The sequence below is a fragment of the Ahaetulla prasina genome, chromosome 3 (assembly GCF_028640845.1).
Source record: "Ahaetulla prasina isolate Xishuangbanna chromosome 3, ASM2864084v1, whole genome shotgun sequence".
NCBI classification, from domain to species: domain Eukaryota; kingdom Metazoa; phylum Chordata; class Lepidosauria; order Squamata; family Colubridae; genus Ahaetulla; species Ahaetulla prasina.
In genome coordinates this window covers 112,277,260-112,298,455 of record NC_080541.1, presented here as the reverse complement: position 1 = coordinate 112,298,455, position 21,196 = coordinate 112,277,260, and the positions used below count along the sequence as shown (strand labels likewise).

Genomic DNA, 21,196 nt, shown 5'->3' with positions numbered 1-21,196 from the left:
AAAGAATAATAATAATAAAAAAAAAAAATAATAATAAAAGAAAAATTTCCATATTTGAAATGAAGAAGTTTGCAAGATTTTAATAGTTAGTTCTGTTTGCTTAAGAGCCATTCATAAACTATAAAATCTAAAAGAAATCAATAAACTTTTCTTCTTAAACATTATGATAAAGAAAAAGGTAAAAGGAGAAAAAAATCATTAACAGTTCTTGTTCATTCCATTTTAAAAAAATAGCTTGTTATGCTCTTCTTCTTTATAGTTTCCATTTTAGATCCACTCAAGTTGAAAGTAAATTCAAAGGAAAGCTATTTAAGAACTGAAGTTAAGATTTATTACTTGCAAATTCTTGCTAGTCCTCCTGCTCTGTTCTGTCTGTGTTGAATTCTCTTTTAGGAATAAATCTTGACACAGAGATGGTCGCGGCTTCTCGTTCTGTATAAACAGAAGCACCCTGGGCACGGAGTTTCGTCAGGCTAAAGGGGAGCTCTCACCCTTCGATCCCCTGGTTAAATTCCAGGGGATCCCGGGGAGCTCTACCCAAAACCTGACCCCTCTTCCCTCCCCCTTCAACCGGGGGAGAGAATTGCAAACCGTTTGACAGCCCATTTACGCTGTCAGGGACGGTTTGACGAAACCCAGGGCAGACGATCCCGAGGGAACGTCCGCGAAGCCTGCGTTGCCAGCGGAAGTCTCCCACCCCCTCAAAATCTCAATTGAGACCCTCAATGCATGGGTTGAGGAGAACATTGCTTCAAGCACTGCTGCCAAGCTGAGGTAATCCATTGGTTTGGGAAGATGGAAGGCTGGGGTGGCAGATGTCACCCTCAACCATGGAAGCCAACCGTCTGGTTGGAAGCAGGAGATAGGAGACATTTATGACAATGAGAAACTGGAAGGAGCCCCACATCGGCCCAACCAATTCCTGAGGGAAGCCATGAACCTCATGAGGGAGGCCATCCATGCATGCGGATCCAGGACGCCCAGGCTTGCACTGCAAACCAGTTAGGAGTACAAAAGGGGACTACTGATGAATGAAAGGGATCCCCAACCCCAGATGCATTGCCTGAAACGGGTGTGTGTGTGTGGCTACTGATAAACCCATTTCCACCATGGAAGATCCACCTAGGAAACAACTCAATGCAAAGCAAGGCTTGCGACTTGATAAGAGGAGGCTTCCAAATTTAGAATGGAAGGCGCTCCCTCTTGGCATCAATTCTTGTTGAAACTGGGATTTTTCCTTGCACATGTACTGACCTACATGCAGGAGTATGGGAAGGATCTCCCTACAGAAGATGCCAAAGTCAGGGTTGTCACCCTGGCTCTAGAAGGATCAGCTGCACGTTGGATGGTGAGCCTCCATAATGCAGATGCATTGGAGCTCCGCAACTTCATGACAGCCCTGAGACAGAGATTTGAGGACCCCCTAGCCGACTGCAAGGCTAGAGACCACATAAGGCACATCAGACAGGGACGCCGTCCAATCACTGAGTACATCCAAGAGTTTCATGATCTGACTTGCCACATAGATTGGCCAGAGGAAATACTTGTGAGTTGGTTCAAAGATGGCTTAAACAATGACCTGTACAATGCCTGCATTGCCTGTGGATCCCCAGTCCGCCTGCACAACTGGTGTGTCTTGGCTGAGGAAGCAGAAATTGACCAAGCTCAAAACCAGTACCGTGCAAACTGCTTCTGGAAGAAATCCCCGCCAGAAGGGAGAAGTGAGGAAACCAAACCTCGCTCTGCCTCACTGCGCTCAGTTGCCTGATTCCATTGCGGAAAGGAATGTCTCCATGCAAACGAGTGTCATGTGAGAATGTCCAGCTGAAAGGGAAAGAAGCAGATCGGAGGGAAACTCTCAAAGCCACCACCGTGTGCCAAAGATATCACCCTGAAGACCCATGGGGTTGTTGAGTTCCTGCCAGAATCAATTATGTTGCGAGGAACTCTGACCCCTCTGGTGGAGGAAGCCAGTCAGTTGGAGAGCAACTACAAAGACCCTTTGGTGAGTGGGGTTGTTGAACCCTTTACAACCCCCAGAGAACCAGTAACGGGGAGAAAAGTGAGACTTAAGGCATTGCTAGATTTGGGGTGCTCAAGAAACCTAATAAGCCTTATTCTGATCGGGGAACTGGGCATTCAACTAAGGCCAATAAAAACCCCAGTCTCGTTCTGTCAACTTGAAGGGTCCATTGCAGGGGATGCCCCGGCCACATTTGCCATTGAACCACTCAAACTAACGATGGTAAATCATTCTGAAATCATTGTGTTCACTGTGACACCAGGGTTGGACTGGGCCCTAGTTCTGGGACTAACCTGGTTATAGAAGTGAAATTCAAGGGTAGACTGGACAGAGGGGACCCTCCAATTCCCTAATGATGAATTAATTCGGAATGAGGAATCCTGCCAGAATGAAATGTTACAGAGAGAGGAGGTAGCTGCAGATGCGGTGAATGGACCCCTACCAGACATCCCCAGGGAATACTGGGATTTGATGGATATTTTCAACGAAGTGGCCTCAGATGAACCAGGTCTACAGATTGTGCCATCAAGATTTTACTGGGGGCCAAACTACCTAAGCCAAAACTTTACGCTATGACTCCCCAGGAGCTGGATGAATTGCAGCAATTCATAGACAAAAACTTTGAGCGTGGGTTCATTGAACCAGCGATTCCCAAGGTGGCTGCCCCCAAACTGTTCAGGGAAAAGGACGGCTCATTATGTTTATGTGTAGATTATAGGAATTTCAATGCTATTTGCAAGGAAAATCTTTATCCCCTACCCTTAATGAAGGACATTCTGGCCCATCTGGTGAAGGGGAGACTTTTTTCTAAGCTAGACTTGCAGGAGACTTATTACCGGATCAGGATCTGAGAAGAGGATAAATGGAAAACAGTGTTTAATTATCCGCTAGGATGTTTTGATTTCAAGTTTTTGCCATTTGGACTCCAAGGGACTCCCGCCATTTTCATGCAGCTAATTAATGAGGTGCTGCATGAACACTTGTATAAGGAAGTTTTGGTTTAGCTTAATGATATATTGATTTATATTGAAACTAAGACACAACATATTAAATTGGTGCAGGAGGTTTTGAAGAAATTAAGGGCAGCTAAGTTGTTTGCCAAACTCTCCAAATATGATTTTCACCAAGATAAAATAGATTACATAGGGTACAGAATCTCTCATCATGGGGTGTGGAAATGGACTCCACAAAAGTCAGAACAGTCAGTCCTTGAGTGGGAAACCCCCTGTACTCGCAAACAATTGCAGAGCTTCCTGGGGTTCGCTAACTTTTATAGGCAGTTTATCCCCTCTTTTGCCCAAATAGCGTTGCTGATTACAAATCTGTTAAAAACCAAGGGGGTAGATAAACTGAAACCTAGCCAACCACTGAATAGGAGTTTGGACTGCCAAGTGGCATTTGAAAAACTGAAAAAATTATTCGACTGAATCTATTAAAACACCCAGACCCAGAGAAACCATTTGTAATCCAGGCCAGTGCCAGCAATGTGGCAGTTGGTGCTGTTTTACTCCCAAGAGAATGAAGAAGGCAAATTACCACCACGTGCATATTTTAGGAAGTTAACTGAAACCGAACAGAGATGGGCAATATGGGAAAAGGAGGCTTTTGCAGTTAGGTGGGCACTCCTAACTTGGAGACATTTCTTGGAAGGAAGTAAAATACCTTTCCAAGTATGGACTGACCACAAGAAATTGGAAAACCCCATGGGGTTTTCAAAACCCTACAAAAAATGTCTCCAAAACAAGTCCGGTGGGCACAGTACTTCCAACGCTTTAATTTCATTTTGAAGTATTTACCAGGAGGGAAAAACTTTTTGGCAGATGCCCTGTCCAGACTACTGCAATACAACAGTGTCAAGGCGGAAATAATTAAGCCCATGATCCCAACCTCCCAATTAGCAGCTAAGGCCGTCACACACATTCAGGTGAAGAATGATCCCTCCACCTTAGACAATGCCACCACCACCACCACAGATTTCAAAAAAGCCTTAGAAATGGATGAGTGATTTAGTGCCAATAAACATACTTGCATAACAGAAGAGGGGTTAGCTTGGGTGGGAAATAAGTTTCCCAGCTAGGAAAAGGCTGAGAACTATGCAAGCTTGCCACGACTCCAAATTATCTGGTCACTTTGGTTTTGTAAAAATATTACTTTTACTAAAATGGCAATTCTGGTGGCGCTCATTAAAAAAGGATATAGAAAGTTATGTAGCAAACTGATTTACTGCACCTGGTGGCTGACCCTTCAGAATTATGGAGAGAGATCTCCATGGATTTCATTGTTGAATTGCCCAAGAGTTCTGGAAACATAGTGATCTGAAAAGATCTTGTCACAGATCTTTTCTCAACAGGCTTATTTCATCCCATGCCAAAAGATCCCTACAGCTAAAGCCTGGCTAAACTGTTTTTGGTCCACATTTACTGTTTGCATGGCCCAAGTTCTGGAAAACTTTTTGGAATCTACTTGAGACTGAGCAGAGACTTACTTCTAGTCATCATCCTCAGACAAATGAGACCACGGAACAAACAAACTCAGTTCTGGAACAATACCTGCACTGTTTTATTAATTACCAGTAGGACAACTGGACCGAACTGCTTTTTGCAAAAGTAACCTATAATAATGCAGTTCATGCTGGCACAGGTTTTACGCCTTTCAGAGTGGCCACGGGGCAAGAATTTAATGCTATGCCTGAGTTGCCCTCACATGAATCAGATATACCCTCCTTGAAATAGTGGATCAGTCATTTGCAATCCATTTGGCTGGTGATTCGCAAAGCCTTGAATGAAGCCAAGGCTGCTATAAAGCACAAGGAGACAAACAAACTGAACCTAAACATTATAAAGTGGGGGACAAAGTTTACCTTTCCACCAAGTTTCTAAAATCTTTGCAGTAGTCTAAAAAGTTGGGTTCTAAACATACTGGGCCTTTTCCCATCATTCATATTATTAACCCTGTCATGGTGGAATTACAAATCCCTAAGCCATTACAGCAAGTTCACCCCGTTTTCCATTGTAGGTTATTGAATCCTGAAGTCACCTCTGATATTCGTCTGCCTATTACCCCTGTTCTGCCCTCTATTATGGTAGAAGGTGAACAACATTTTGAGGTTCAGGAAATTCTTGACTCTAGGAAATTCCAGGGGACCACTCAGTACCTGGTGGCTTGGAAACACCTCCCCTTCTCAAACAATGAATGGGTTCACAAAAAGTATGTGCATGCCCCTAAATTAGTACATATATTTCATCAACTGTACCCTGACAAACCTCGTTGATTTTATGTTTCTTTTGTCTCCCCTTCCATCTTTTGTTTTCTTTCAGATGGACTTCCCATTTTTGGTGGGAGGAAGTGGGGGAGAATGAAGTGGTCTGTATATGAAGTCTCTGTTTCTGTTTCCCTGCAGTGATGTAGTGTAGGAGGGGTTTGGTTAGCATTGCTTTAAATAGCTGGTTTTAAATGAGAAGCTTCAGTTCTTGCCTAGATCTCTTGTTAAAACAAACCTTCCATTAAAAGCTCCTTTTGGAACTACTGCAGTTTCAAGAGTCCTGCTTTCTTGGTAAAATTGGAGAGGCAAGATCTTACAATTAGTGTCTTTTAAATCTGTGAAGAAATGCAGAGGGCAGACCTTATGACAGAAAATGTATGCTACCTGAATGCCCTCAGATGCCATTGGTTGATGAAGGACTTAATATAATATAAGTCCTTGTATTATATTATAATGTATTATATTATAATGTAGATATCATATCCATATGTAAGCTAGGTGTGCTTGCTTGATCATCTGCCATCAGGGTCAAATTCAATAAAATAAAGGTTTCTGACTAGACAGCATCTCTTTATTCTTTGGCAACAAAACTGAACACTTCTGTTTTCTGGATTTCTTCTTAGTGGGAGAAACTGCAGATGACAGGCAGTGAGCAAAGAAAGATCATATGCTCTGTAACTTTTCATATCATTGCTATCACTTGTGTGGTGTGGTCACTCTATGTCCTCATAGACCGGACTGCTGAAGAAATTAAACATGGAGAATCCACAGGTATGTTACTTTATTTTTGTTTTAACAAAAGAAAATGCTCGAGTCATGACAAATTGCCCAAAATCAGGGAAACGTTTTTTATATGTTATGCTTTCTTTTATCAAAATTGCTTTATGTGGATTATATGGTATTCCTTTAATGAAAATGATGTATCTGTTTTTTCTTGCCATTACTATTTTTATTTTGCCACTTGGTTATTTTGTTTTGAAATTATGTAATATTACTTTCAGTGTTAATTATCAAACTACAGTAGGACTTGCTCTTCTCCCTTTGCCATGACAATTTGGACACACACTGAATTTACTCATCTTTGGAGCACATTAAGACAGATTAAGGAACAGCAGATCATAAGAGAAATGTTCACCAATACTTTCAGTTCTATTGACAAAAAATATTACTGTGTTTCTCCAAAAAGAAGGCTAGGTCTTATTTTCTTTTGACCCCCAGTAAAACGGCCAGGTCTTCTTTTTGGAGGGTTCTAATTATTGGCTCATCTCACAGTGGTGGCACTGACGGCTCCACCCAGCAGGAGTCCGCTGCTGGCCCACTTCTTACGCAGCCACTTGCATGTATCGCCCCGGCCTCTGTTTCGCCTTCAGATCCCTGCCGGAAGGCATCTGCAGCCGATAACAGAGCTCCGGATCAATCCAGAGCTCTGTTATTGGCTGCAGTCGCCTTCTGAAAAGCCCTCTGCAGCCGATAATAGAGCTCCTGACCAATCTGGAGCTCTGTTGTCAGCTGCAGACAACAGATGCCAGCAGGCATCTGAAGGTGAAATGGAGCCCAGGGCAATGCGTGCGAGTGGTGGCAAGCAGCCACAGAAGAAGACGAGGCAGGTGTTGGGGTGTGCGAGGCCTGGTAAGTTGGGCAGCTCCACCACCACCCATCCCCACCCTAGCTTATTTTTTATCTGCATACCTCACCCCACCCCCTGCATCCGGGGTGGGTGGGGTCTTAGGGCTAATTTTGTAGATGGCACTTAATTTGATCGCATGCACTCAGAAACGTGATAGGGCTTCTTTTCAAGGTGTGTCATCTTTTTGGAGAAACGAAGTTACAAGCTATTTTGTCACATAAAACAAAGTTATGCATTTGGGGAGTCCTCTAAGTCTGAAGATTGATGAACGTAGTATGGTTTGATACGGTATATTCTCTTCCTCAGTGAGAAAGTCTAATTCTTCCTCTCATCATTCAGACTGACCCACTCAACTAATAATTGGGAAGAAAAGAGAAACCTAAAGCTACAACACACATGCCCCCAAAATAGTAAAAAGATCCCATCCCTCTTGTTCTCTGCATGGTCGTTTTCTGACTTATGGCAATTAAGGGTCCAATTAGGACTTGTGTATGTTTATGCAAAAAGAACCCAACAGTTAAGTCTGATTTTCTGATCAGACATGCAAAATCTGTGCCAAAATATGAGGGGATGGCAGGGGAAATGTTTTTTGCAGCTTCTATTGTTAGTGTAAAACATACATACCTGGATAAAATTTAATTGGAGATGTCCAATTTAATCTAGTCTGTGGGCCACTTTGCCTACTTATAAGTATGCCTACTTGGATTTAAACTCACTGTTTGATCACCACGGTTCAGAGTCAGAAACAAAGCATAAAATTATCTGCATTTTGTATACTCAACATTTTATATGAAATGAACTTTCAGATTGTTATAAATCATGTAAAAAGTCTGAAAATATTATACATACCCATTCTCCTTTCTGATTAACTATTATAAGGAGTAATAAGCAAAAATAAAAGGAAAGAAAAAGATAAAAAGGGAAGGAAGGAAAATAAGTGGGGTTGGCAGAGATCCCTTGAGAGATTTTGGCTGTTACCATGTACTCTGCTCTGAAGATAACTGAATACAGATGACTATTCTTGAGATCTGTTTCCAGGGGGGAATGGGACGACTCACTACAGCCAGATGGGCATGGCCATATGGGTGCCACTAGGTGGGCATGGGTGGGTGTGGCCAAGTCAATGTGAAGGATTAGGTGCAGCCGGCTCAGCACAGCTGATTTGGGTGGCTGACTTGGGGCGGCTGGATGGGCATGGCCAGGTGGACGCAAATGTGGATGTGGCTGGGTGGGGATGGCTAGGTGGACTCAGAACAAGTCACCTCGGGCAGCTAGACATGGAGCCAACTCAGCACCCCGCCAGAACAAAAATCACCCAAAGATGTGCTTGCAAACAGGAAGTATGGACGCTGCAAAATTTAAAAGGCAAAGGGTAGATTCCCCCCTCCCTACCCCAATTTGGTAAAACACTCCCTTTTTCTTTCTGCTTCCCAGGAGAGGTTCCTCTACTAAGTTTGGCAGGGAAGGGAGGGGCAAAAGTACTTCTTCACATACTGTAAATAGTTAGACAATGAAATCTGGTAACTTAAAATGCGGCAAAAGCCATCAGCAAACAGCCTTAAAAGGGGCTAGCCAACTTCATGTAAGCTAGGTTTTGTTTATCTATATTTATTAGTAAGGATGGTTAAACATTCAGCCATCCAGTTGCCTGGGGAGGCAAAGTGGGATGGCCTTCTCATAGATATCACGTTCTCACTTTATCAATCAATTAGAATAGAGCTGGAAGGGATTTTGGAGGTCTTCTAGTCCAACCCCCTGCTCCAGCAGGAGACCCTATAGTATCAATTATATTATCCTATAGTATCCTATAGTGTCAAACTGGCGGCCTGCAGGCCAGATGCATCACAGGCAGGCCACGCCCACCTCGGCTCCACAAAGGCAAAAAAGTCACGATACATCATGTGATGCGATCGAGTTGGACACCCGTGCCCTATACCATTTAAGACAAGTGATTGTCCAGTCTCTTAGAATGCAGGATAAGACAAGGCTTGGGCTATCACTGTAGTTTTTCATATTCTTATGATTTATGTTCTTATGCTGCTCTTGCTTGTAATTGTGCAGGATGGCCAGATAAGGATCTCTTGCCTGATAGGTCCAAATGAATGATGTGCATACCCATAAACAAGGGGCATTTGCCTAGTTCATAGTCAGGTAGACTAACAAACAGGGAAATCAGGATACTACATTTAGTAGGGATTTTTTATGATCTTTTGCCTTAACTGTGGGAAACACTGATAAGGAAGACATAGATCAATAAAATCTGGAAATCAAAGAAAACAAACTGGTACGTCTTCTATGCACTGTGACTTTCCCAACACTACAAGTGGGAAAGCAGGGCAAGAGAAATAAATGGCTGGAATAAGAACTAGGGGGAAATGTTTGGCTTTTATTAAATGCATCGTGGTAATCTAAAAAATTTACCCAAATAAAGCATAACACATGGTATATAACTGTAAAAGTAGTTTGCCTCATATTCCAAAAGAATATCAGAATGTAGAGATGGACGGTGGTATTCAAAACAAATTGCTAGGGTATTTTTTTGGGTGGGTGGAGAGTCATAACAAGAATTATGTCAAACTGTACTGAAAATATAAAATATCTACCCTCCCCTACTGCTTATTCCCTTCTTCTCATTTTCCACCCTCCCCTTCCCCATTTGTGTGGATTTGACCAATGGGGAATGATGAATCCCTTCTCTGATTCAGTGAAATTTTTGCAAATGGATGTATTTTGTGAGGATTTATAACTCTAAAGGAATGTAGAAGTTACATCCAGCACTCATCATCCTGATATATAGTTGTGCTCATAAGTTTACATACCTTGGCAGAATTTATGATTTCCTGGCCATTTTTCAGAGAATATGAATGATAATATGAAAACCTTTCTGTCACTCATGGTTAGTGTTTGACTGAAGCCATTTATTATCAGTCAACTCTGTTTACTCGGTTTCAATCATAATGACAACAGAAATTATCCAAATGACCCTGATCAAAAGTTTACATACCCCATTTCTTAATACAGTGTACTGCCCCCTTTAACATCAATGACAGCTTGAAGATTTTTGTGGTATGTGTGGATGAGGTTCTTTATCTTCTCAGATGGTAAAGCTGCCCATTCTTCCTGGCAAAAAGCCTGTAAATTCTTAGGCTGTCTTGCATGAACTGCACATTTGAGATCTCCCCAGAGTGACTCAATGATATTGAGTCACTCTGGGGAGACTGAGATGGCCACTTCAGAACATTCACTTTATTCTGCTGTAGCCAATGACAGGTTGACTTGGCCTTGTGTTTAGGATCATTGTCCTGTTGGAATGTCCAAGTACGTCCCATGCGCAGCTGGGCTGATGAATGCAAATTGTCCTACAGTATCTTTTGATGGCATTCATCATGCCATCAATTCTGACCAAGTGTCCTGGGCCTTTGTAGCTCACACATCCCCAAAACATCAGCAATCCACCTCCATGTTTCACAGTAGGAATGGTATACTTTTCATCATAGACCTTATTGATCCTTTCCAAATGTAGCGTTTATGGTTGTGGCTGAAAAGCTCAATTTTGGTCTGATCACTCCAAATGACTTTGTGCCAGAAGGTTTGAGGCTTGTCTCTGTGCTTTTTGGCGTATTGTAAGTGGGATACTTTGTGGCATTTGTGTAGTAATGGCTTTCTTCTGGCGACTCGACCATGCAGCCCATCTTTCTTCAAGTGCCTCCTTATTGTTCATCTTGCAACAGTCATACCACAGGTTTTCAGAGAGTCCTGTATTTCACCTGAAGTTATTTGCGGATTTTTCTTTGCATCCTGAACAATTTTCCTGGCATCTTAAATCAATATGTATTTCAACAATTCTTTCATTATAAAAACCTCTCTCAAATCTTTTTTAACATATTTTCCCCCTAGCCATTGATAAAATGAATCCCATATCTTATAATACTATTTATCTTTCTGTTCTCTAATTTCAAATGTCAATTTACTCATTTCTGCACATTCCATTATTTTCTTAATAATTTCATCTTGCGATGGTAATTTCTCACTTTTCCAATTCTTGGCAAACACAATCTTAGCCACTGTTACTACATTCACAATCAGATATCTCAATTCTGTATAATAAGCTTCAGGTATGATCCCCAATAAAAAAAAACTTCTGATTTAAAATATATATGCTTTTTTATCATTTTTCCAACCATGTGTGGATTTTAATCCAGTATCTTTTAGCTTCTGCACATGTCCACCACATATGGTAATATGAACCAGGTATCTGATGACATTTCCAACATTTTTCGGATTTATTCTTGAACATTCTGGCTAGTCTTGTCGGGGGTAAGTGCCACCTCATTTTCCACTTCTTGATTAGAGTTTGAACACTACTGATTGGCATTCTCAATTCCTTGGATATCTTTTTATATCCCTTTCCTGTTTTATACAGTTCAACTACCTTTTCCTGCAGATCCTTTGACAATTCTTTTGCTTTTCCCGTGACTCAGAATCCAGAAACATTGCAGCACTGGATGAAGGATGCAAGGGTCTGTCAGGACGCCTCATTGACCTTTTAGACACACATACACTAATTACATGCAAACAGATCACAGGTGAGGATGGTTACCTTTAATAGCCATTCACACCCCTTTGTATCAACCTGTGTGCATGTTATCAAGCCACAATCACCAGGGTATGTAAACTTTTGATCAGGGTCATTAGGGTAGTTTCTGTTGTCATTATGATTGAAAAAGAGTAAACACAGTTGATTGATAATAAATGACTTCAGCCAAACACTAACCATGAGTGACAGAAAGGTTTTCAGGTTGTAATTCATATTCTCTGAAAAATGACCATGAAATCATAAATTCTGCCAGGGTATGTAAACTTATAAGCACAACTGTACTCCATGTTGTGAATCAGCCTCCCAAACTTAGCACGGGAACTTCTCCTGGGAAGCAGAAAGAAAAGGGAGTGTTTTACCAAATTGGGGGGGTGGGGATCTACCTTTTGCCTTTCAAATTTTGCAGCTTCCCTGCTTCCTGTTTACCAGCATGATTTTTGTTCTGGCGAGGTGCTGAGTCCATCTGGCCATGCCCACATGGTCACGTCCACCTGGCTATGCCCACCCAGCTGCACCAACTCAGCCTCCCAGAGTCATTCACACTGAGACGGCTGTACCTAATTCTTCGCATCAACATGGCCATGCCCACCCATCCACGCCCACCTGGTGGGACTCAGATGGCCACGCCCACTGAGTCACTCCTACCTGGCTGCAGTGAGTCATCATATATGCTCTCCAGGGATAAGTGGAGTGATATACTCACCACAGTAATAGCTTCACCTTAGCTTCCTGATCTCATTGTAAAGATGATGTTGGATTTTGTGAAATAGTGGATTTCAGTCTCCAAGCCTAGGGGTATAATTTGGAATGCCTCCAAATTCATAGCCTGAAAGATAAACAGAACTTTTCACAATAGTATTGGATTCAACCCATATAGAGGGGAGGACACAATGAGTCTAATTGGAACAAATATCATGTGATTTGAAAGGAGAACATCTTAATCAAGATACAAGAAAGATGCAGAAATATACAGATTTTACAAAGACCTTCAGAACTAGATCAGATATTTTTAGGGAAGGACAACAAATAAAAAAAATATATAGCTATCTATTGAATTTCAAAATGGAAGAAGATCAAGTAAAAGAAACTATGATAGTATGGTCCAAAAATTTTGGATATACTATAGAATTAGATAAATGGCAAAAACTCTGGGAAAGAAACTATAAATTGATGTCAACAGCCTACAAAGAAAATCTTTACAAAATGTTTTATAGGTGTTATCTGCCACCAGCAAGAATGGCAAAGATGTTCCAAAACATATCTCCCAGATGTTGGAAATGTAAACAGATACCGGGTTGTTATTACCATATGTGGTGGGCTTGTTCTATAGCAAAAAAATATTGGTTAAAAATAAAAAGGTGGCTAGAAAAAATGACAAAACAACAGATACACTAAAAACCAGAAATGTTCTTGTTTCTCTGCTATCCTACCAGAGAAATATAATAAAAGAAATACATGTTTAATTTTACATGTGGTAATAGCAGTGAGAATTGTGTACACAGAAAATTGGAAAAATGAAAATATACCTATAGAGGAAAATATAATAAAGAAAATATTAGAATGTGTTGAAATGGATAGATTAACATTGAAAATTAAGGATAAGGAGGAAACAATACTTTTTAACTTGGGAATTATTCTATCAATGGTTAGAAAATAGAAGCAGAAGTTAGAAATTTAGAATTAAGGAGGATATGAAATAAAAATGAAGTGTGTAATTAAATAATGAATAATGAATAATGAGGATAAGTAAACATGGAAGATAAGGGTTACAAATGTGATGTTTATATAATGTTTGTAATGTTTGATATTATTAACTATAGACAAAACTGAACAGAGCGTTTAATTAAATAACAGAAAATGTTTAATAAGGATAAGTGAACATAATGGGTATAACTATTGTGTGTATAAGATTTATTATTTGTATTTAAAAGAGATTGCACCCAGACAGTACACTGCCATTGTGGATATGGAAATTTTATATATAGCAAAGAAAATTGCATAATAAAAAATAATTAAAAAATGAAAGGGGAACATCTTATTGGTCATAAATCATTTTCTGATCAGCCTTCATTTAGTTTTTACCTCTATAATAAGATTGTGCACCTGAGGAATGTATCTGCTTAGTTTTCAATAAGCGTGGGCATTTCCCAGATGTATTCACACTTATATGTATAAGTAATAGCTATATCATTCATTGAACTCTGAAATATGCAACTTTAAGGGCAATGCCCCTAAGAGATGTCTCTCTGTTTGCAGATCCCAAAAAATGTAATGGTTTACCCAGGATCTCCAGAAACAAAAATGATTTTTACAGCAAATGAACATGATTGAATGCAAGTTGGAGCCTTTGTCTGGGCCTACTTGTGGTGATAAGAGCAGCGAACTATTTATATTTCACCATCCTTGTTACACCAGCAGAAAGTCAACTAGCAGCCCTGTTTAAGATGACTTATACTATACTATTCAAAGAAAAGTTAGCTCAAAAGAGCTTTTATTCAAACTGCTATGAAATATTTATACTGATTCCATCACTTGTACTTGTTCAAATCTTGAGCCAAAGGAAGTAACTGGAGTGATACTTTGTGAAATTATCTGAAATGCTTATAAGCTTATTGACTCTGATGAGATGGACATGGTCTTTGCAGCATGTGTTTCTTTCCATATAGGATGGATCATGGCCCCACCTGGCTCTTTTAGGAAGCTAGAAATAGAGCCAATAGTGATTAATATTAATATTATTTTGAGGGAGCAAGCCATATTCTGTCAACATAGCTATATTAAACCTTTTAAAATGAATCATTTTAAATAGGACTGCCAGACGAGGGCTGTCTTAACAGCCCTGGACAAAGCAATGTACTGGGGGCCCTATGACAGCTACTCACAGGAATAAAAATGTAAATGGTCGACAAAATTAAACATTTATTTTATTAGCACTTCCAACAAATTAGTATGGGGCCCCTATGCTCATTGGGCCCATGGGCAAGTATTCATCAGGCCAATGCGTTAAGACAGCCTGTGCCAGTCAATTATCTGCATTAGGAGTCAAAAAGTAACTGTTGCTGTTCTTTTCACCACAGTGCAATCCTTAGTATGAGCTCTTACTTGTGATTGTTTGGGTTCACTCTTGTCTTCCTCCAGGGGTACTATAGGCATCTTTTGCTGTGTTTCATATCCTGGAGTTCTTCAGAAAACCAGGGAGATTGACTTACAGCTAGTGGCTACGTAAGAGCAATATAATCTATGTTCTCATCACTTGTACTAATGAAGGAGGTTGCTCAGGGTTGAAATGTGGGGTCCTTAGTGCTCTCTGAGCTTTGTTGTTTTCTTGCAGATGTTTCATTACCCAAACTAGATAACAAACTAGATTTCCAATGTATTTCTCTTAACTGCTTGTTTAATCCTTTTATATTTTAATATAAATCTTTTTCTGCTATTTTAAGAGCCATGTATCTGAATATTCTAGTGACTTTCAGCTTTCTTTAACTTTAAATTCTAATTCTGAGCATTTTGACTCCTTCTGCACCCCAGGTATTCTAGATTGGCCATTTTGGACTAAGCTAGTAGTAGTAGCTATTGGTTTCACCGGTGGAATTCTTTTCATGTATGTTCAGTGCAAAGTTTATGTACAACTGTGGAAAAGACTTAAAGCTTATAACCGTGTGATATATGTACAGAACTGCCCAGATACAACCAAAAAGAGCAGATTAGAAAAACCAAATGCTGAATATTCAAGTATCCTTAGAAGCCATCATATAGAGACTACCAGTACAAATTGCACAGAAACTGAAAATGTGAATGCTAACATTCTTCATATTTGACATGTTTTTTCTTGAAGACTTGGATCAGCATTATTTACTATTTTCAGATATTTAACTTAAGACTGAGTTGGTAGAAATATTCTTCTTTACCAGAACATCAGTCAGAAGATGAATTGAAGAAAGTCTGCTTGAATATAAATGAATATGAATGTAGTTGAGCATTATTTTCTCTCCATTTTAAAATAATTCAGTTTTAGTGTCTTTTTTCCATCAATCATTCTCAAATATGTCTTGGTTACATTAAGAATTAAAGTGTCTTTTCTCTACTGTATGAAACTATTAAATGAGATACAAAGGAGGAAAAATATGCTTTTACATAAACATACTATTGTACATACCTCGCTAGTGTACAGGATCCCATGTACAACTCTTCATGTTGTAAATAGTATGTAGTTCTAGTATTGCTGTAAAAAATTTGCCTAAACTGTATCTGTGAATTGTATCACACTCAGGGTAGGGTATGTCAAAGCATGAAGGACTTTGTTTTTATATTATAACAAATTTGAAATGATCTCAGTTCAGTGTGTTCCTTTGAATTACTGAAAGCACATTAATATGTAGGCCTAACCGTTTGCCTTAAAACGACGTTTGTACTAAAATTTTCCTCAAATGTTCTTAAGTCTAATAATAAATACTTTCTTAACATTTTGTTTGTTTGCCCTTTTTAAAAAATATTTTGATTGTGGAACAGAAAATAATGATATAGATTAAATATTATCAGTATTCTCTGTGATATTAGAATAATAATATTACGTTTGATGACCTCTTTCTATCAGTCCATGATAGAAAGTATCCTCACATACTGCATTACAATATGGTATGCTGGTTTAACTGCTGTGGACAGGAAGGCACTACAGAGAGTGATAAATTCGGCACAAGAAACCATTGGTTGCCCTCTAACACCACTGGATGACATTGCCAGGTCTCTCTGCTTTAGCAGACTAAGAAAGATACTCAGAGATGATTCACACCCTGGTCAGTGTCTCTTCGCACTTCTACCATCGGGCAGAAGACATTGAAGCATAGCCAGTCTAACAAATAGGTTTAAAAATAGTTTCTATCCTAGGGCTATCAGACTCTTAAACACAACCTCAATCACTCCACACACAAGCGGAAATGTGGAAATCTTTTTCTTTATTTCCCCCCCACCCCCTAATTACTTGCATAGAGATTATTCTTTATATTCTTTATGTTGTTTGTATTTTTTGTCATGGATTGCACCAGTGAGGCTAAAACTAATTTCGTTGTATACATGATGTACAATGACAATAAAGGCTATATTATACTATACTATACTATACTATACTATACTATACTATACTATACTATACTATACTATACTATACTATACTATACTATACTATGGTAATTAATTTGATTTTAGCAAAAAAAAATTAGTGCTTGTTTTTTTTAGCATATTTTATATATGTGTACATACCTTCAAGTCAGCCTTGCTGGTGATTGCATTGGCAACCTTTTTGGAAGTGGTTGCTTTTACCTCATTCCTCAGGGTAAAAGATTGTGTCTCGCCCAAAGTCATCAGCTGGTTTCTGGGCCTGAAGCAGGACTAAAATTCCAAGTCTTTATCACTACCTGGCTTTCTTTCTAGCATTACATCTGCTTGTAATGTATTTGAAGTACAATATTGATTACCGTATATACTCGAGTATAAGCCGAGTTTTTCAGCACGTTTTTTGTGCTGAAAAACGTCCCCTCGGCTTATACTCGAGTATATACGGCTTATACTCGAGTTTTTTTTTTCTTCTTTTTTTCACATTATACCGGATGGCGGGCTTTTGCATTAGCGCGGGGAAGCCCTGCCGGTGCAGTGAGAGGGCGGGGCGGGGGAGCCGCCAGCCTTCTCGGCTGAGGGAGGGAGGCTTTCCCCGACCGGTAGCTGCCTCATTTCCCACCCTCGGCTTATACTCGAGTCCCCAGTTTACCCCAGTTTTTTGGGGTAAAATTGGGGACCTCGGCTTATACTCGGATCGGCTTATATTCGAGTATATACGGTATATGCATTCTATTGACATACTTCAATGGCGGCGTAGTAGAGACGGTGCAGAGGAACGGTGGTTTTTTCCTGGCCGGGCTGGACAGCAGGGGGGCTTTTGGACAGCGTTGCCCTCCTTCCCGGCTGAAGTAACATCCTGTTGGCCCGCAGAGAGGGTTTTTACCCTCGGGGTGAGCCGGGCCGACCGGGCCGAGGCTGGAACGCGGCTGGCGGCTGCGAGCTCGGCAGCTGGCGGCTGCAAGCTTGGCGGGCCTGATTGGGGTGGCGGGTGGCCGCCGGCGTTTTCTCGGCCGTTTCGGCGCCAGCAGCGGCATGTTCGTCGGCGGCAGCAGTGGTGGCAGGGTCACCCTTCCCTCTGCTGGCCGGGCTGGACGGCAGGGGGGCTTTTGGACAGCGTTGCCCCCCTTCCCGGCTGAAGTAACATCCTATCGGCCCGAAGAGAGGGTTTATGCCCTCGGGGTGAGCCAGGCCGACTGGGACGAGGCCGGGATGCAGATGGTGGCTGCGAGCTTGGTGGGCCTGATTGGGGCGGCGGCTGGCCGCCGGCGTTTTTTCGGCCGTTTTGGCGCCGGTGGCGGCATGTTCATCATTGTCATTGGTGGCGGCTGGAGCAGCGGCGGGGTCGCCCTTCCCTCTGGTGGAGCCTGCGGAGCGGGTGGAGCCGGTGGAACTTGCGGAGCCCTGCCAGTCCTGCAGAGCCTGTGTTGGTTTGGTTGGGTTGGGGGAAACGGCTGGTGTTTTCGGCTGCCTGCGACGGCGGTGGCGGCGCCCTTACGGTGGCGACGGCAGCGGTGGCGGGGCTGTTTCCCCCCCCATGGAGCTCCGTGGTGCTTTGGGGGCTCTCCTGGTGGTTCTCTGAGCGGTGCTGGAAGCCAAGGCGATGGCGATGACTTTTTGGCGGCCGTGCTCACGTTGGATGGTGTCCCACGATGGCTGCTGTGTTTTAAATTTGATGTTTGTATTCAGTGTTTTTAATATAGCTGTAAACCGCCCTGAGTCCTTCGGGAGAAGGGCGGTATAGAAATTAATTTAATTTATTAAATAAAAAATAAATAAATAAATAAATAAATAATAAATACTTCCACCTGAGAATTGGTACATTTTATCAATTCTAATTAAATGTGCTTGTAAGGTCCTGCTTCACCAGCCTTCTCAAGAAAGCAGAACTCTTGAAACATCTTGAAACTCTTGGCATTTCAAAAGGAACTTTTATTGGAAAATAGTGATAGTAGAGAGAGTGTAGGTAGAATCTGAATTTCATGCACTGGAGCGTTAGGTTAAGCCACTCCTTTCAAGGCCCCTCCCAATATCCAGTTCATCTTTAAGTCAATCCCAAGGTGCGAAGATGTTGTGAGAACTTTGGGTTGAGAAGGTGATAACAGGTACCATGATCTCCCTCCTCCATTGGTGAGACAAAATGGATGGTCCAAGGCACATTCTTTCCCCCCTCCAAACATCCTAAAGGTACATCAAAGCAGAGAACAGGAACAAAGGAAAATCCCATGCAAGCATAGCCCAAATCCTCCCCCCTCCCTCCAGAATGGCAAGGTCCCGATAGAGATCAATGGGATCTGACATGCTACTTCCCTAAGTGTCAGCCTCCGAGTGCTACTTTGTTTTATTACTTAGTTAATTGTTTTACTGCTTAGTTAATTGTTATATTGCTTTTTTTTAGTGTTAAGAATTGGGAATGGAGTAATGTTCCTTTAAGACTGCTTTGGCTGCCATAAGGGGAAGGGAGGAGTTTTTATCTTGAAACGAAACCCATTGATTCAAATTCCAAGAGCGGACTCATGCCAACGGATTCTGCATACCAGACAAATGAAAACCATCGGAAGAAGAACACCATGTGATATCTGAGGAGAAATGGATTGGACCTGGCTGTTTGACCTTGGAGGGAGGAGGGATGAATGAGGGATATGTATGTGTAAGACACTCCTACTATTCAGAACTTGCTTTACTTTTGTTGCTATCAGTTCATGCTCAGTAAAAGATACCTTTCTCTACAAATCATGGAGTTGGAGTTTTTCTTTCTTGAGTTTTGAAAGGAGGCACACCTGACATTAAGCAAGTTCTCCATCGTTATCAGCTATCCAGGAAACTACCGAGGAGGTTGAAAAGATAACACTAGAAAAGGATGTCAGACCTTGAATGCAAAGTGGAAGAGATGGGGGCAACTGCTGCATCGTATGCATCTCAGGCTGAAGGAGATTTAGCAGTCTGGCTGGAGAAACTGCAAATAGAAGAACGACGTGATAAACCAAAATGATCCATAGGAGTTGGCAGATTACCAGAACCAGGGGAAGTTCCTTCTGGAGTTTCAACAAGAAAACGTAACGGGGGACTTTCTGCCTGGCAGCAGGAAGAGAAAATCAAGGAGGATCTACAAATCGAAGAAGCTATGAGACTTTATAAAGATCCCATCCAGAGGCGACAGGTGAAAAGTATGAAATATCCACACAGATCACCTCGGGTCATGGGGGAAAAGAGCCAGGCTCGGGAGCTACTGGAGGGGCAGATTATGGTGAAGAGGCATCTGGAGACCGGGAGCAAGAAATTTGATCCCCTGGCAGCGTCTGGAAACCTACGGCCTAGTATGGTTTCCAGGCCTGACACACATCTTGACAAAAGGAGATGATCTAGCATGGAAGGGGACGAAAATCTATGTCCCAGAATCCCTATGCATCCTAATCCTCCAGAGAAGGCACAACATCAAACCAGCAGGCCACTTTGGATTCCTAAAGGCTTTACACTTAGCACGGAGGCAATTCTGGTGGCATAAAGAAAAATATGGACAGTTATGTAAAAAGTTGCACCATCTGTGCCACAATGAAGAAACGACCAGGAAACCCTCCGGACTGCTGCAACCGGTAGGAGAGCCAACGAGGCCATGTGCAGAAATTGCAATGGGCTTTATAGTGGAGTTTCCTAAAAGTGGGGGGAACACGGTGATCTGGACTGTAATAGACTTATTCTGCAAACAGGCGAACTTCATACCCTGCAGCAGACTACCCTCAGCCCACCAGTTTGTCAAACTATTCCTGAAGCACATCTATTGCCTGCATGGAGTACCATGAAGAATTTTCTCAGACAGAGGGGTCCAGTTCCCAGCTAAGTTCAGGAGGGAGTTCCTGTGATTCATTGGGTCGTCTCAGGGCCTTAGCTTGGCCTTTCATCCAAACACCAATGGGGGTGCAGAGAGACTGAATGCCATGGTAGAATAGTACCTGAAGTGCTACGTCAGCAGTCCAATTGGGTAGACCTCCTAACTTTCACTGAGATCATGTACAATAATGCTGTTCACAGTAGTACGAGACTAACCCCATTCAAAGTAGTGAGCGGCATGGACTTTATTTATTTATTTAATTAATTAATTAATTAATTAAACTTTTAAACCGCCCTTCTCCCGAAAGACTCAGGGCGGTGTACAGCCTACATTAAAACAATTAATATACACATTAAAATAACAATTAAAAAACTTATTCAATAAAAGGCCGAAATTAAAACCGTCCAATTGACCATATAAAATACCCAATAAAATTACAATTGAAAAATTTAAAATTTAGAATTTAAAAATCAGGCCAGTCCCGCTTGGATAAATAAATAAGTTTTCAGTTCCCGGCGAAAGGTCCGAAGGTCGGGCAATTGGCGTAAACCGGGGGGAAGTTCGTTCCAGAGAGTAGGTGCTCCCACAGAGAAAGCCCTTCCCCTGGGGGCTGCCAGCCGACACTGCTTGGCGGACGGCACCCTGAGAAGACCCTTTCTGTGAGAGCGCACGGGTCGGTGGGAGGCATGTGGTAACAGCAGGCGGTCCCATAAGTACCCGGGCCCTAAGCCATGGAGCGCTTTGAAGGT

The 21,196-nt window shown here is 41.6% G+C and overlaps 1 pseudogene; it reads left to right on the top strand.

Moving 5' to 3' along the window:
- The window catches only part of LOC131194997 (uncharacterized), a 28,693-nt pseudogene extending 12,788 nt beyond the window's left edge, over positions 1 to 15,905 (top strand).
- Positions 15,906 to 21,196: the final 5,291 nt, after the last annotated feature.